We start from the raw sequence: 17,246 nt of genomic DNA, 5'->3' as shown, positions 1-17,246 counted from the left end.
TTGCATATATGTGTGAATGCATATATCTCAAAAAGTCAGATCATGGGGTGAAATTCTTTAAAATTATAGAATTGCTCGTTCCTGTAGGATCTAAAGTAATGAAAAGACATGCGCTATATCGACGGACGTGCGAATTACGGGTTCAGAGCACAAGTGGCGTAACTCTACTTTCCGTGTGGAGGTATGTGTGTATCTTTAAGCGAAGTGTATCAAACGTTCGGTGTTGTAAGTAAACAAACTTCAGTACATTTGCTCAGGAAACTAAATGGAGAAAATTTATCAGTTACTCGAGAGGGTATTCACAGGACTTCATCGCCGCGAAGACCGTAGGAGGATAAAACTTTAATCTGTTGATTTCGTTGCGCAAACCGTTAAAAATTTATCGCTACTTCAGCCCACATGCTCATCACCTTAACTTCCAATTCACGCTGGACGTAGAGCGTGTTTTAACCATGTGATATGTATACTTCCTGCAGGATAGATTCTGCTGTAATGCTCCGTCAAGCAGCTAGGCACCGGGAAGGACGACTGCTTATCGGGCGTCCTTCAGATCTTGATACAGTATCACTGTAATTTACGGTAAATTGTATTCGATTTTAAATTCTGGTCTGTTTTTAGAATTTGAAACTGTAATCAACAGTTAGAATGATTATGATAAGCAACGTAGCAAATATAGGAATATTAAGAAACCCAAATTTTAGATTGCTTCAGAAGTTTTCTCGCTTGTGTCAGAAAGTTACAGTTATAACATGCAAGAGTTCGATTCTCTTTCAAATGGACTGTGCTTAAAAGTTTAAAGCATGACATTGTAGGAAGCAGGCAAGAAAGATGGAAAAAAGTTTAATACAATTTTAAGTGTTCGCGTAGGCTTCCGCGGCTGGTGAACATGGTGTGTGGATAAGCTTCAGGGCTTCTACCGCGTTGTCTTGGTGTTATTGGCTGACGTTTCGACAGCTGTGTTGTGGCCATCTTCAGAGTAGTTGTTGGATAAGGAAATAGTCTGCCAGCTCTTATATATATCGAGACTACTATGTATGTATATATATATATATATATATATATATATATATATATATATATATAAGAGCTGGCAGACTATTTCCTTATCCAACAACTGCTCTGAAGATAGCCACAACACAGCTGTCGAAACGTCAGCCAGTAACACCAAGACAACGCGGTAGAAGCCCTGAAGCTTATCCACACACCATTAATACAATTTTGCACATCTTTGCTTCCTCCTTGATATAAAAATTGTTTTCTATGAAACATTTCATAGCATGTTTTGAGAAAACCACTGATTTAATTCCCAAAAAGCTCAGTTAATTTAACAGAGCAGTGTATTATGATAATAAATGATTGAAAGAATGTTAATTTTTCCTTTAAATGTGCAGATATTTGATTCTAATAAATGTAACATTGTAAAATTCCCCTGAAAAACGAAAAGTTACATTTTATGGATCAAATTTTTGTACACTTGAAACATGATTTTTAGCGTTTTGGCTCGTTGAATTCGAGTATGTTTCAGAAAGATTGTGTCAGTTTGTGCCTACACAAAATTTGACCACTAGCGCAATTACAAGGGTCCCGCCCCCATAAAGTAAGTTTCCCTGGCGCCGTTTGCAGAAACAAAACACAATTTCAAGGACAGATTTATTGAACAGATACAGCAGTTGTTGAACTATTTTTCAACATATTCCCCACCGGAATTGAGACATTTGTCATACAATGGGATCAACTCTTGTATATCTGTGTCGTAGAAGTCTGCGGTCTGGGATCGAAACCAGTTTGTGACAGCCATCTGAACCACTCTGTTGATCCCACGGTATGGCAGATGTCTCACTTCTGCTGGGGAATATGTTGAAAAATTACTCAGCAATTGCCATAGCTGTTCCAATAAATCTTTCCATGAAATTGTGTTTTCTTTCTGTAAACGGCCCCAGGAAAACTTATTTTCTTGTCGAACCTCGTAATTGTGCTCGAGTGGCCAAAATTTATACAAGCACTTGTTTTGGCATTATTAACATGGTGAAAGAAAAAAAAAAAGAACTTTTTTATCTGCCCCCATGAGAATGTTAGTTTGTAAGAGGAAGGCAAGAAAATAGGAAAGATTGGGGAATGCTGTATTTGCAGTGAAAGACGTGCTCTTGGTCAGAAAACTATGAATGACTGATTGAATAAATAAGCCATGGACAATGACTTTAATTTGCATCTTCTTGACGTTTCTTCATATATTATGTGTTTCAATTTATTTCAAAATGTTATTTTTCACTCTAACAACAATGTTTCACTAAGCCTATATATATATATATATATATATATATATATATATATTGTATCATGGTACTCTTTGTCAATGGCAACCTGTAGTGGTTACAGGTTTAAATAAATAAATAAATAAATAAATAAATAAATAAATAAATAAATAAATAAATAAATAAGTAAATAAATAAATAATTAACTAAATAAATGAGTAAATAAATAATAAATAATAAATAAATAAGTAAACAGATAAATAAGTAAATAAATAAATAAGTAAATAAATAAATAAGTAAACAAATAAATAAGTAAAGAAATAAATAGATAAACAAATAAATAAGTAAATAAATAAATAATAAATAAATAAGTAAATAAGTAATAAATAAATAAGTAAACAAATAAATAAATAAATAAGTAAACAAGTAAGTAAATAAATAAATAAGTAAATAAATATCTAAATAAATACTTAAACAAATAATATAAGTAAACAAATAAATAAATAATAAATAAGTAAATAAATAATAAGTAAATAAATAAATAAGTAAGTAAATAAATAATAAATAAATAAGTAAATAAATTAATAAGTAAACAAATAAATAAGTAAATAAATAAGTAAATAAATAACTAAGTAAATAAATAACTAAACAAATAAATAAGTAAACAAATAAATAAATCAATCAATCAATCAATCAATCAAAGACATAGGACTCATTTATTCCCTTCCGAAAGAAACTTTTGTAAGAACTTTCATTGCCCTTAAATTCTATCGTCCACGTCGGGTTTTGAACACGCGATTCTCGATTATAATGGTGAACACAATAACCTCTATATCATTGATATATATATATATATATATATATATATATATATATATATATATATATATATATATATATATATATGTATGTGTGTGTGTACTTCTCTCTCTGTCTTGGAAAAAAATTGGAAAAGTGATTCACAAATGATGATGATGATGATGATGACGATGATGATGATGGTGATGTGGTGGTGGTGATGATAAATTCAAGTTTACTTAATAATGTACCTATCAGTATACCTAGTTTTATTGTAAACCTAGGCCTACATAAATTGAAGCCCCTCTAATGGAAAACTAGTTCAATAGAAACACGAAACGTGAGGTAGTGTTGAATTGTAATTGCATTGTTTTATATTGTCTGCTATTCCATTTGTAGATTTCAAACGATCCCTAAGCGAATTCGATAACGCTGCCCAAGAACGATTGGCTTAGAGGGTGCCAAAAAAAAAAAAAGGATCAGAATAATATCGTCACAGCCAAACGACCCTCCACTCTACCGAAAAAAAAAAATCCCCAGGCTATAGATAAGTGGAGATTAATCAATAGTGAATAAAGTACCTGTCCGGCCGGCAGGTCGGTGCAGAAGGATCTGTGTGTGATAAAGATTGTACTTAGCTGTATGTGGGTGGGGGTGTTTTAATTATTCTACAGCTTACCCGGCTTATCGGACTCATGATGAAGCGAGGTGCAGGAGGAATCCCCGACGGAGCCAGATTTATGGCCCGTGCCTTGCTATCGCTACTTCATGCCGCTTGCTCAGGGAATCCCCCGCCTAATCCCGCCAGGACGTGTGCAACTTAACGTTAGCAACCGTTCCAAAATGGAGCGCATAGAAAAACAAATGAAATAACCGTTCGCGCCACGTTTTCACTCAAGAAAGAAGGGAATTTTCAATGTGCGAATATTTGTACAAAACTCTTCGTTTTCTTCAACCGAATGAATTACAAGAATGGCAAGCTGTATGTGCATATAGAGAGCAGTGTTGCCAGACCAACAACACTAAAATACACACACGTAAAAACCAAATTATCACATATGATTTTAGAATACATCTTTGTGCATTAGAATTATATACAGGGTGTATCAAAATACGTGTACAGACTTCAGGCATGGGTTCCTTACAACAAAAGAAGGAAAAAAATTCATATGAACATGTGTCCCATAATTCTTTGTTTCCCCGTTAGGAACTGTTCAACACAAAATATACCAACACACAAAACTCATAACCAATGCTCGAAATGTCCTCCTCTTGCTTCTAGACATGCATGCACTCGTCGAATCATGAACTGTCGCACCCTTTCAAAAACTCCGGGATGATGTCGAATGGTTTCGCAGGCTTCCATGACACGTCGATGAAGAGTTTCTTGATCCGGGATGTCTGCTCCATAAACCAATTGTTTAAGGTGCCCCCAAAGATAAAAATCCAAAGGATTGAGGTCGGGAGAACGTGCTGGCCATTGAACTGGTCCTCCTCTGCCTATCCATCTGTCATGGTAGACACCAGTCAGCGTATCTCGAACAAGGCGACTGAAATGTGCTGGAGCCCCATCATGCATGAACCACATGTTTTGTCTTATGTTCAGAGGCACATCTTCGTGCAGTAATTCTGGAAGAGTGTTTTGGATAAAGTCCCTGTAGATAGCACCTGTACAGTAAGACGTGCTGGTAGAACGTATGGACCTACCAGACAGTCACCTACAATTCCAGCCCACACATTAATCCTAAATTGTTGCTGATGTCTAGCCTGAAATACAGCACGAGGATTACGATCTGCCCATACGTGTTCATTGTGGAAATTGGTAATTCCATCTTTCCCAAACTGATGAGACAAACAATGGATTGGCTATTTGTGCTAGAAACCATCGGCAAAAGTTCTCCCGTGGTGGATAATCGGCAGGCGAAAGGCCCTGCACACGTTCCATATGATACGGATACAAGAGCTGCTCGTGAAGTACCCTCCATGCTGTACTGTGTGATGTACCAGTTGCCACAGCCAATTGTCTTGTACTGATACCTGGATCGTCTTCGGCACAGTGTAAAATGTCTTCTTCGAGGTTCGGCGTACGAACAACTCTTGGTCTTCCTCGATCACCAGTCTGTGGTGCAACGGTTCCTGTCTCAGCAACTCGACGATACACAGCAACAAAGGTTTGATGATTCGGTTGTCTTCGGTCTGGAAACGTCATCTGATATAGCCGTACCATGCATAATATGATGTCAGCCTGCTCACGAAATGAATATCGTCCTGCCATGGTTGAACGAAACACGTTAACTCACTCCACGTTCACAATTGCAACGTTGAAGACAGACTAATGGCAAATGACACATGTAAACAAGTCTCCATGGCAACACTTCGCCATCTGCAGTCCATTTCTGATACAACGAGTCACAGCCTTCTATGAATGAGTGCATAAAGAAATGAAGTTCTTTTGGTGTAAGGAACCCATACCTGAAGTTTGTACACATATTTTTGATACGCCCTGTATATACACATACACACAGAGTGTTCACGAGGATTTACCGTCCTTTACGGAGCTTATTTCTGAAGACATTTTGAGCAAAAAATGTCATATAACCATAGTGAATATGATGACTCAGAATTTGGCAAGAGCGTTTCAAAACTGAAGTTATGTCAGTAGTAAGTGTCTGTGGTAGTTCAAAAGTCTTCCTGAAGCTTTCAAAGAACTTGGGAATCACACCACGAGCTCCAATAAGAAGACCAATCACCTCAATGTCTTCAAGCTGGTATTTTGCTTTGAAGTAATCAACTGTTGGCAGATAAATGTTGATCTTTTCTTGATTGACATCCTCCGGCTGGCTACTCCCCGTTTCAATCCTTATGGTAGGATCAATTATATATCCTTTCTTGGTAGTCTGGGAATACGCTATGATGTCAATACGTCTAGAGGAGCCATTAGTAGCAAGGCAAAAGACTTCCTCTTCTACTGTCCAAGACTTTTTTTTGAAAGCAGTTGCAATTAAGGATCGAACATGATGATGTCTGGCATTTCGGAGGAGTACACTGTTACACTGACCTTGGGCGTGGGCAACCTTTTTTTGTTTTTATTTGGTGCCATAGAGACAGAACTATTAATTAAAAAAAAAAAAATATTTTGTAAACTAGCCGTACCCGTGCGCTCCGCTGCACCCGTTAGAAATAAATATAAAGTAATTACATAATTAAAATAGGACATTTGATCCAGGGAACATTCGTGTTTGATAGAAGGATAAATCGTTTATGTTACTTAATTTGAATTGAATTAAAAAATTAAAATGCGATCATTTTGATCCAGAGACCACTAATTTGGTCATAAAAATTAGTTTAGGAAATACAGGAAACGAATATACAGAATAGCCTATCAAGTTTTCTGTGCATAAGAATCTATTTTAATCTTACCTGTCCTCGATTCACTCAGAAGTTACTGTGATAACATTGTAGCATTATGTCCATCTAGAGAAACTACACTTTCCAATTGTGAAATAATAATTAATTATACAAATCAGTTAATTTAGCTTCCGATATTACTTCATGCAAACACAGGAACATTCTCTGTAGGCTATCTTTCATAGCTTTCGATTGTTGCTGTCCAAGGCCCCTTATATACGAAGTCATTTGTTTTTTAATTCATTACACGGCCTTAGATGGCAGTTATTTTAATTTTAAAACTCATTTATCTCATTAAATATCAGTCCTATCAAACTTTTTCAAGGAATAAAACTTATCGCAAATTATTTTAAAAAAAACTTTTGCTTTGTAACAGTTTTCATAAAAATGAATAATAAGCGAGATATTTCGATTTATTTAATTCAGGCTCCCTTATAACCCCCCTTTTAAATAATGTATTTTGAATGCCATATAGCCTAAAATCTAAGTTACAACGAACTTAATTTATATTCCAATTTTCATCGAAATCCGTTCAGCCATTATCACGTGAAAAGGTAACAAACATACAGACAGACATACATACAAACAAAAATTTCAAAAAAGCGATTTTCGGTTTCAGGGTGGATAATTATATATGTTAGGACCAATTATTTTTGGAAAATCGAAAATTACCAGAAAAATTTCGGCTACAGATTTATTATTAGTATAGATAATGATGTAACTGTGCTTCAAATTGTTTAGGAACGAAAATGTTTTATTATGGAAACATTTATTAAATATTTTGATATTTTTCTCAAAATAAATTTCATATTTTGGAAAAATTTTCTCCATATTTTTCCGGTCTCTAGTGACGGAATTTAATTGCTTTGAAATTTAAGTATCTATTATCAGGCAGTACATCTCACCTGACGATATCTGGCAGAGGAAAAACAATTTATTGTTTGTATGTATCTGAATTCTGATTAGTGTAATATGTAGCTAGTTGGCGATGTATGCAATGGAGGAGGAAATGAACTGGCAACCCTTTACCTGTTATCTCCTGACCTAGTTGCCTCATGGATGATGTTACTTATGAAGTTCAAACCTGTCTTCAGACAGTTGATTTAACAGCTGTACTCTTAAAAAATTCCGACCTGAACTCCTTGACAGAGCCCCTCAAGCACGGCTGTCATACAAGGTGTTGAATTTGAGTGTGAGGACAAGGTGCGGATTTTTAAGAGTTTAGGAAATGCTAACATGAGGGTAGAGCTGGTCATTGTGCGGCGCGGGACACCATTCCCTCATGCAATAAAACCCATTACATCGCGACGCTAATGGGCCACGAAATTTTAACTTATTACTAGCTTAATTTCATTGAACCAGCGAGAAAACCGAATTTGATAATAATAGTCTAAAACCTACTTACTTATAAGTCGCTTTTAAGCAACCGGAGGTTAATTGCCGACCTCACATGAGCCCACATCGGTCCCTATCCTGAGAAAGATTAATCCAATCTCTACCATCATATCCCACCTCCCTCAAATCCATTTTTATATTATCCTCCCACCTACGTCTCGGCCTCCCCAAAGGTTTTTTCCCCTCCGGCCTTCTAATTATCTGCATTTCTGGATTCATACGTGCTACATGCCCTGCCCATCTCAAATGTCTGGATTTAATGTTCGTAATTATGTCAGGTGAAGAATACAATGAGTGCAGATCTGCGTTGTGTAACTTTCTCCATTCTCCTGTAACTTCATCCCTCTTAGCTCCAAATATTTTCCTAAGAACCTTATTCTTAGACACTCTTAATCTCTGTTCCTCTCTCAAAGTGAGAGTCCAAGTTTTACAACCATACAGAAGAATCGGTAATATAACTGTTTTATAAATTCCAACTTTCAGATTTTTTGACAGCAGACTAGATTATTATAGATATATTAACATTGACACTTAATATTTTAGGAGAAAAATTGGCTCCGGTGCCGGGGATCGAACCCGGGTCCTTGGTTCTACGTATCAAGCGCTCTGACCACTGAGCTACGCCGAATTCAATCCACAGCATCGGATCGAACCTTCGTCCTTCGAGGTTTCCCTTTGTGTCAATGTTACACATAAGCTCGGTAGGACAAATTAATGTATCTATAATATTCTCTCAGCTAGCAGTGCATAATAACTGCGGATTCCCGGCCAACAAGTCACTCAGTTGAGTGCGCTCCTAGTATAATGACAGTTGACATTGGATACACGTCAACATATTAACTTGGAGTCAGGCAACAAAGGGAAACATCGAAGGAGGAAGGTTCGATCCGGTGCTGTGGATTGAATTCGGCGTAGCTCAGTGGTCAGAGCACTTGGTATGTAGGAACAAGGACCCGGGTTCGATCCCCGGCGCCGGAGCGGATTTTTCTCCTAAAATATTAAGAGCAGACTAGCTGACAAAAGCTTCTCATTACATATATTTGTTACTGTTGCTCCAAAATATCTGAATTTCTCCACCTCTTCGAAGAATAAATCTCCAATTTTTATATTTCGTTTTCGTACAATGTTCTGGTCACGAGACATAATCATATACTTTGTCTTTACGGGATTTAGTTTTCCACAACTTTGTAAAAGTGGAGCTACCTCGTTTTTCCAGGGAGCCCTTCAATTTAAACATTAGACGTTGAGGGTAAATGTCACGTTGTCATAACGACAGCTCTCAATTCATTAACAAGCTTCAATATTATGTACTGTTTGTCTGACTGATGAGAATTGTTGTCACTTTCTCTGTTTCTGCACAAGAATAATTTTCATTTTTTCTTGTTTTAGGATGGACTTCACTTCATCTGTATCTGCATATTCCTTACTCGTGAGTACCTAAAAGTTTCATTACTATGATGTTGATTTAGAAATTTTGTGGTTATGGCGTACTTAAGCAAACAGGAAGTATACACATTTATTGAGTAGACATTGAAATGATTAGACATTTTTTAAACCTCTTACTAACATCTGGAATTATAGGTTATTGTAATATAACTATTGAAGAAGATATAGGGTAAACTAGGGTCTGTTGGACATTCGGGCATGTTGGACACTCCGTACTTTAACGTGTTACCACGCCACTTATGGGCACCACATTCAGCTAGAAGTCAATGACAGAAGTAGCCACGAGTGGGGCTACTTCCGTCATTGACTTCTAGCAGAATGTGGTGCCCACAAGTGGCGTGGTAACACGTTAAAGTACGGAGTGTCCAACATGCCCGACTGTCCAACAGACCCTAGTTTACCCTATAATAAATGAAGATAAGATTACAACTGATTTAATTTAGAAGAACTGCAGGATGCTATAAAACGTTTGCAAAATAGTTACGTTATAACTTATACTTATTTACATACTGGCTTTTAAGGAACCCGGAGGTTCATTGCCGACCTCACATAAGCCCACCATCGGTCCCTATCCTGAGCAAGATTAATCCATTCTCTATCATCATATCCCACCTCCCTCAAATCCATTTTAATATTATCTTCCCATCTACGTCTCGGCCTCCCTAAAGGTCTTTTTCTCTCCGACCTCCCAACTAACACACTATATCCATTTCTACATGCCCTGCCCATCTCAAAAGTCTGGATTTAATGTTCCTAATTATGTCAGGTGAAGAATACAATGCGTGCAGTTCTGTGTTGTGTAACTTTCTCCATTCTCCTGTAACTTCATCCCTCTTAGCCCCAAATATTTTCCTAAACACCTTATTCTCAAACGCCCTTAACCAATGTTTCTCTCTCAAAGTGAGAGTCCAAGTTTCACAACCATAAACAACAACCGGTAATGTAACTGTTTTATAAATTCTAACTTTCAGATTTTTTGACAGCAGACTGGATGATGATTAAAGCTTCTCAACCGAATAATAACAGACATTTCTCATATTTATTCTGTGTTTAATTTCCTCCCGAATATCATTTATATTTGTTACTGTTGCTCCAAGATATTGGAACTTCTGCACCTCTATAATAATAATAATAATAATAATAATAATAATAATAATAATAATAATAATAATAATAGTAATAATAATAATAATAGTAATAATAATAATAATAATAATAATAATAATAATAATAATAATAATAATAATAATAGTAAAACGAACTAGAACAATAAATTTGAGAGAGGAAATGTGCCTTTGCGTCCCTTATAATTCACTCCCTTCCTGATTTTGCTATATATTAGGCCTATACTTTGACCTCTCTGCTGTATAGGCCTAATCCCTTTGATTAGCTGACCTGGAGTTTGATTTTGGATTGTTGGATATGAACGGGTTTAGCACGCCTGTTTTCTTCCTTTACTTACGTACCGTGTTATTTGCGTTTGTCTTTTGTCGTTTAATTTATCGCTCGCCGTCCCAGTGCTTATGAAGCTGCTAATTAAAAATAATCCTATTAAAGATTCGTGTTAGCAGCTACAGTCTCTTTGGTACCTGATCTAACTTAATATTCTTTATTCCAGTAATTGTGAGTTTCGTATGAGGCGAAAGCAAATAACGTTGTTTCGTAAACGAACTTCTCTCTCTGCAGCCTAGCAACACGACTGTATGTTGTTTCATATTTCAGACAAGCAGTTTATGTGCATCTGCATAAATCTGTAACGTGTTACAGACTACATGTTCGAACTCTCGCTTTCATATCTGATTAACATTGATCCACATACATCCAGCAACAGATGCATTACATTGTATTGAACTGGCAATTAAATAAACGACGGTTATCACCTCTAATTCATAAACATTAAAGCAAAGAATTAGACCAGGAACTTGTTCCGCTCTGAAGTGGTCAAGAAGTTAGTGTTTATTCCATAGAAAGATGTCTTAGATGTCATGTGAAGATCAAATGAAACAAGAACTTTGTCTCTCTCCAAGATTTCGTTCTTAAAACGCACTCTTTCCAAATGCATCTGCATTTTCCATTACTTACTTACTTACTGGCTTTTAAGGAACCCGCAGGTTCATTGCCGCCCTCACATAAGCCCTCCATTGGTCCCTATCCTGAGCAAGATTAATCCATTCTCTATCATCATATGCCACCTCCCTCAAATCCATTTTAATATTATCTTCCCATCTACGTCTCCTCTGGCCTCCCAACTAACACTCTATATGCATTTCTGGATTCACCCATACGTGCTACATGCCCTGACCATCTCTAACGTCTAAATTTAATGTTCCTAATTATGTCAGGTGAAGAATACAATGCGTGCAGTTCTGCGTCGTGTAACTGTCTCCATTCTCCTGTAACTCCATCCCTCTTAGCCCCTAATATAAAAGCTAAATCGTTGACTACAAATGTCCAGTTTTCGTTAAAATGGACTAAGTCATAAATATACAGAGTAAACTGTAAGTATTGTTTTTAATTTCAGGGAGCTATTCTTCGATATATTTCAAACAACACAGTTTAATACAATTTTGCTTGTTTTTGCTTCGTTTTTCGAGATAAAAATTATTTCTTATGAAACATTTCATAGCGTGTTTTGGAAAAGCCATTGATTTAATTCTCAATATGCTCAGAAAATTTAAGAGAGCAGTGTATTATGATAAAAAAAAATATATTTTTTAAAGAGGTTATTTTATGACGCTTTATCAACAACTTAGGTTATTTAGCGTCTGAATCAGATGAAGGTGATAATGCCGGTGAAATGAGTCCGGGGTCCAGCACCGATAGTTACCCAGCATTTGCTCATATTTTGTTGAGGGAAAACCTGGAAAAAACCTCAACCAGGTAACTTGCCCCGACTGGGAATCGAACCCGGGCTACCTGGTTTCGCGGTCAGACACGCGTGTGGACTAATAAATTATTAAAATAATTTTAGTTTTGAGCCGAAGAAATGTAACGTTACAAAATTCCTTTTGAGAACGAGAAATTACATTTGTTAGAATCAAATTTCTGCACATTTAAAGGACAAAACTAAAATTCCTTCAATAATTTATTATGATAGTACATCGCTCTCTTAAATTGATTGAGAATATTGGGAATTACATCAGTGGCTTTCCCAAAACATGATATGAAATGTTTCATGTAAAGCTATTATTATCTCGAAAAAGAAAGCAAAAACAAGCAAAATTGTATTAAACTGTATTAAACGCCTTAAATGATCCAAGCAAGTCATCATTCCCTTGTCTTTGTAGTCGTCTGTCAGGCACCCAACAGGCACTAACTATATGAAATGTCATTGTATCATGCACAATATCATACACTGCACCATATGAAATGTTGAACTGCTGAGATAAGATTCGCAGTTGGATCCGCCGATCGTTCAAAATTGCTGCCTCAATGCCTGTGACATTCCGATGGGTTGCAAGTGTTACAGGCAGCCCGGAACGTGGCGAATCACAAGGTTCTCACGGCCATCTGCGAAAAATGTGCATCACCTGGAGATGTTGCTACGGTCCATACAGTCATCCCCGTACGCGCCACACATGTCCCTGTGAATTTCTCTTGGGCTACGTCCTTTAGCCCACACAACACTTCGCTGCTCTTCACAAGTTGGCGACAGTAACATGCGCGCCATCTTTGTTCCGTAGTTCACGCTTCTCTCGCTAGAGCTGTACATACAAAAAAAAATTGCCTGTACTGAAAACTTCAAAATACATCTAGGTGAAATGTCAACATCTCAGTCGCAATACTAGCGCAGAAAAAAATTATTGTTATGTATATAGTAGCATTTCTTGAAATTGAATCCATTTCTCTCTATTGACATATTATTATACAGTTTCAGACAACTCATTGGCTTCATATTAATGTGTTTATCGTTTCGATTATCAATTGCATTGTTGCCTCGAGACTAGGCCTCGTGGAATAAGGAAGCGATTATGAAGCAGTTAAATTTCAATGAGAGTCGAATTGATACAAAAATAAAAAGAAATATCAAACTTTTACTTCAAATGGGAAAATTCCATACATTTTTAAGCATGTTCACGAAAACAACCACGCACAACATAAAGGCTGGTTCACAATAAACCGGAAACGAGAATCGGAACGAAAACGAAAACGGAAACGAAAACGGTAAAATTGTTAAAATGTTAAAATGTGTACATTTAAATGTAAGCATTCACAATTATTAACGAAAAGCTTGCCGGAGCCCGGGATCGGGAACGGAGAGTTGGCCAAGTTTCAACTTTGGCGTTCACTTTTCCGATCACAGCCCATTAGATTCATTCTATTGCCCTCTAAAAGCTATTTTGTCGTCGTATATTTTGTAGCAATAAGACCGTGACATAACCTTTGCATTATTTTGTTCTGTGCTGTGCTTCATGGAGCAAATTTTTATTTGATGAGATTCTAATATTGAGTGTTGAGGAAAATCCTCACGTTTACGATAAGCGGCGCGCCTCGTATAAAGATGAGAAAATGAAGGAGAATACGTGGCTCTCAATAGCTGCATCTTTGAACACCGAGCGTAAGTGAATCATATTTTATTACTGTATTGGTTGTATTACACACTACATATTCATGCTTCAATTCAATAACTACTATTGTGTTCATTTTTGTCCTATTACAAATGTTTCTTCTCTAATTATTTTACGTTATGGTAGACTTAAAATAGATTTTGATAATAAAGATGCATGGGCATATTTATAGTACCGTACCTAATGAAATGTTTCAATTGAAATTTCGAAGTTGGTTAACCTGTGTTTATGTTGGCTGCCTTGTACTCATGGGAGAACGCCATTGGTCAATTATACACAAATAACATCAGAATGCGTAATATCGACTTTACATATCGTTATTGACATATATATCGATATGCATAGTCGTCTACGTTCTCGGTTTATTGTGAATCAAAAATTTTCATATTCACGTCGTCTGCTTCTCGTTTTCATTCTGGTTTTCGTTCCCGATTTATTGTGAACCAGCCTTAACGGTTTGAAGGCAGTTATAGCGATCTGGTTAATCTTGTGTCACTTTTTCCTGTTCTCTTAGCAGAAGACAGTCCTTGGTGCAAATACAGTTTACTCGGAGTCTCACCACAGACATTGGGTGCTGTGAAAGATGAAGCACTGCATTAAATGAATATAATTTGTAACAGGTGGAAGTAGAATAAATACAGCTACTGGAGGGCCTGTAATTTGAATGTGTGTCATTATAAGCTAGCCCACATTTAGCAAACTGCTTTAATAATCCACGAATTGAAAATAGGCCAAGCAAATTGCCTTGAGTCGGCACACGACACATCTGTCTTTGACTTATAAATGCATAATTAAGTCGCGCTGGCTTACAGGGTGCCTTACAACTGGAGTTGTATAATTCATTAAGGTTCATTAACACTTCACCTTGCTTACTTACCCTACCGGTTCGAGAGGGAGTTGCCCGGAATTGATCTCCATCTCCTTTCTCGAGTAAGGCTGTCCAAAACTTCAGCCTGTGTGTAACATTTTTTTACTTGGTTATTTAACGACGCTGTATCAACCACTAGCTTATTTAGCGTTGATGGGATTGATGATAGCCAAATATTTGGCGAGATGAGGCCGAGGATTCGCCATAGATCCTCGCATCCCGCTTGCGTCGGTTCAGAAAAACCAAGGCTTGAGTGTAAGTAATTAAGAGGGAAAACGAGTGAAAGATCGGCCATTTCTGTTCATGCAGCAAGAAATTAATATACAGTCGCTAACCTGTCTGGCACCAACGTTTCAGGACTCTACCACACTTGGAACAGTCAGTAAATGATTGTAGAAAACTGTAATGCCATAGTTAAAATGTACAAGATTCCCCTTTGTCTTTTCCCCTCTGACCTCCAAGTAACACTCTATATGCATTTCTGGATTCGCCCATACGTGCTACATGTCCTGCCCACCTCAGATTTAATGTTCCTAATTATGTCAGGTGAAGAATACAATGCGTGAAGTTCTGTGTTGTGTAACTTAACTTTCTCCACTCTCCTGTAACTTCATCCCTCTTAGCCCCAAGTATTTTCCTAAGCACCTTATTCTCAAACACCCTTAACCTATGTTCCTCTCTCAAAGTGAGAGTCCAAGTTTCACAGCCATACAGAACAACCGGTAATATAACTGTTTTATAAATTGTAACTTCCAGATTTTTGAGAGCAGAATGGATGACAAAAGCTTCTCAACAGAAAAATAACAGACATTTTCCATATTTATTCTGCGCTTAATTTCCTCTGGAGTGTCATTTATATTTGTTACTGTTGCTCCAAGGTATTTGAACTTTTCCACCTTTTCAAAGGATAAATTTCCAATTTTTACATTTTCATTTCGTACTATGTTCTGGTCACGAGACATAATCATATACTTTGTCTTTTCGGTATTTACTTTCAAACTTATACCTTTACTTATTTCAAGTAAAATTCCGGTGTTTTCCCTAATCGTTTTTGGATATTCTCCTAACATATTCACGTCATCCGCATAAACAAGCAACTGATGTAGCCCGTTTAATTCCGAACCCTCTCTGTTATCCTGGACTTTCCTAATGGCATATCCTAGAGTAAAGTTAAAAAGTAAAGGTGATAGTGCATCTCCTTGCTTTAGCTCGCAGTGAATTGTAAAATAAAAAGTTACATTAAATAAGACAAACTCGGCTAAATTCACAGTATTAAGGTTTTTTGTCTATAGTTATACCCAAAAATGCTTAAAAAAACTTCTTTCACTCAGCAGTTAATCACTAGACATCATTTTTTTTATCAACAGGGATATATCTCCTTCTAAAACATGAGATCATATGTGTGTGTTTCAGGAACTCGTGTAACTTCGCAGTACTGCTCTGGTAATTTCGCAGTAACACCTGTGCAATTTTCAAGAATACTCTTTTTAGTTCAAAACATGTTTTATTTTAATGTAATCTAAACATCAGTATATGTTTACACACATGAACTGAACACACGTTAACAAACTAGCCAATAAATGTAGAAGAAATGGGCTTCAATTATTAACACTAATAACAGGAAACGGCTCGCATATTAATTGTAAATTAATAAATTTATCTGACACATATCTGCATTAAACATTATGCCAAAGATAGAAAATCATTATGAGAACTGTTTAGGCCCAATCCGAATCCGCTTCCGCTAGCAAGACAGTTGTTGTTCCGCCTTTCTCTACCATTGTTTGAAGGTGGACAGACTTTGCTCCTTTTGAGGACACAATTTTGTTAGACTTGGTAACCAATGAAAACCCTGTTTCATCTACATTCCAAATGAGATTAGGCTTGGTACTCAGATCTGCCTTTCATAAACTTCCTAGCACATCATAAAAATCGTTCAAATTCGAGCGAATTGAGGCTGCTGCTCTGTGGTAGGACAGATTTTCTGGCTGGCGCATACTTGGCCCATAGCTCTTCTTAAAGGAAGTTCGAATTTGCGTGCCACTCGAACTGTTCTGCTTGCAACTAGCGGAAACTAGTTAAGAAATTGAGTACCGGCAAAAGCATATTACGAACAAAGTATATTAGATAAAACAACAAACAAAGGTTTAAATTATGCAAATCTAGTCTTTCAGGTGAAGCTCCCTGTAAAGCAGATTTGAATAATTTCAAGGGAAAAATTGTTCCGGGACCGGGTATCAATCCCGGGACCTCTGGTTGAACGTACCAGCGCTCTACCACTGAGCTACCCGGGAACTCCACCCGACATCGTCTCAACTTTTCCCTTTATATCCACACAACTCGTGTGGGCTGACGAAACGCCAGAGACCCACATCGAGTTCACACAATCTCTGTGTGACTTGGAATTGTGACGATTGAGACGATGTAGGGTGGAGTTCCCGGGTAGCTCAGTGGTAGAGCGCTGGTACGTTCAACCAGAGGTCCCGGGATCGATACCCGGCCCCGGAACAA

The 17,246-nt window shown here is 37.0% G+C and overlaps 2 long non-coding RNA genes across 2 annotated transcripts in view; one reads left to right on the top strand and one right to left on the bottom strand.

Moving 5' to 3' along the window:
• LOC138692587 (uncharacterized) overlaps positions 1-17,246 on the top strand; it is a 339,097-nt gene that overhangs the window by 196,823 nt on the left and 125,028 nt on the right. The window contains exon 2 of the long non-coding RNA XR_011330084.1: positions 9,243-9,282. This is a non-coding gene — a long non-coding RNA (uncharacterized lncRNA). The remainder of the gene's footprint in view (positions 1-9,242; positions 9,283-17,246) is intronic.
• LOC138692586 (uncharacterized) overlaps positions 1-17,246 on the bottom strand; it is a 302,932-nt gene that overhangs the window by 232,034 nt on the left and 53,652 nt on the right. The window lies entirely within an intron of this gene.

This window comes from Periplaneta americana, chromosome 17 (assembly GCF_040183065.1).
Source record: "Periplaneta americana isolate PAMFEO1 chromosome 17, P.americana_PAMFEO1_priV1, whole genome shotgun sequence".
NCBI classification, from domain to species: Eukaryota; Metazoa; Arthropoda; class Insecta; order Blattodea; family Blattidae; genus Periplaneta; species Periplaneta americana.
This window is presented reverse-complemented; position numbering and strand designations above follow the sequence as displayed.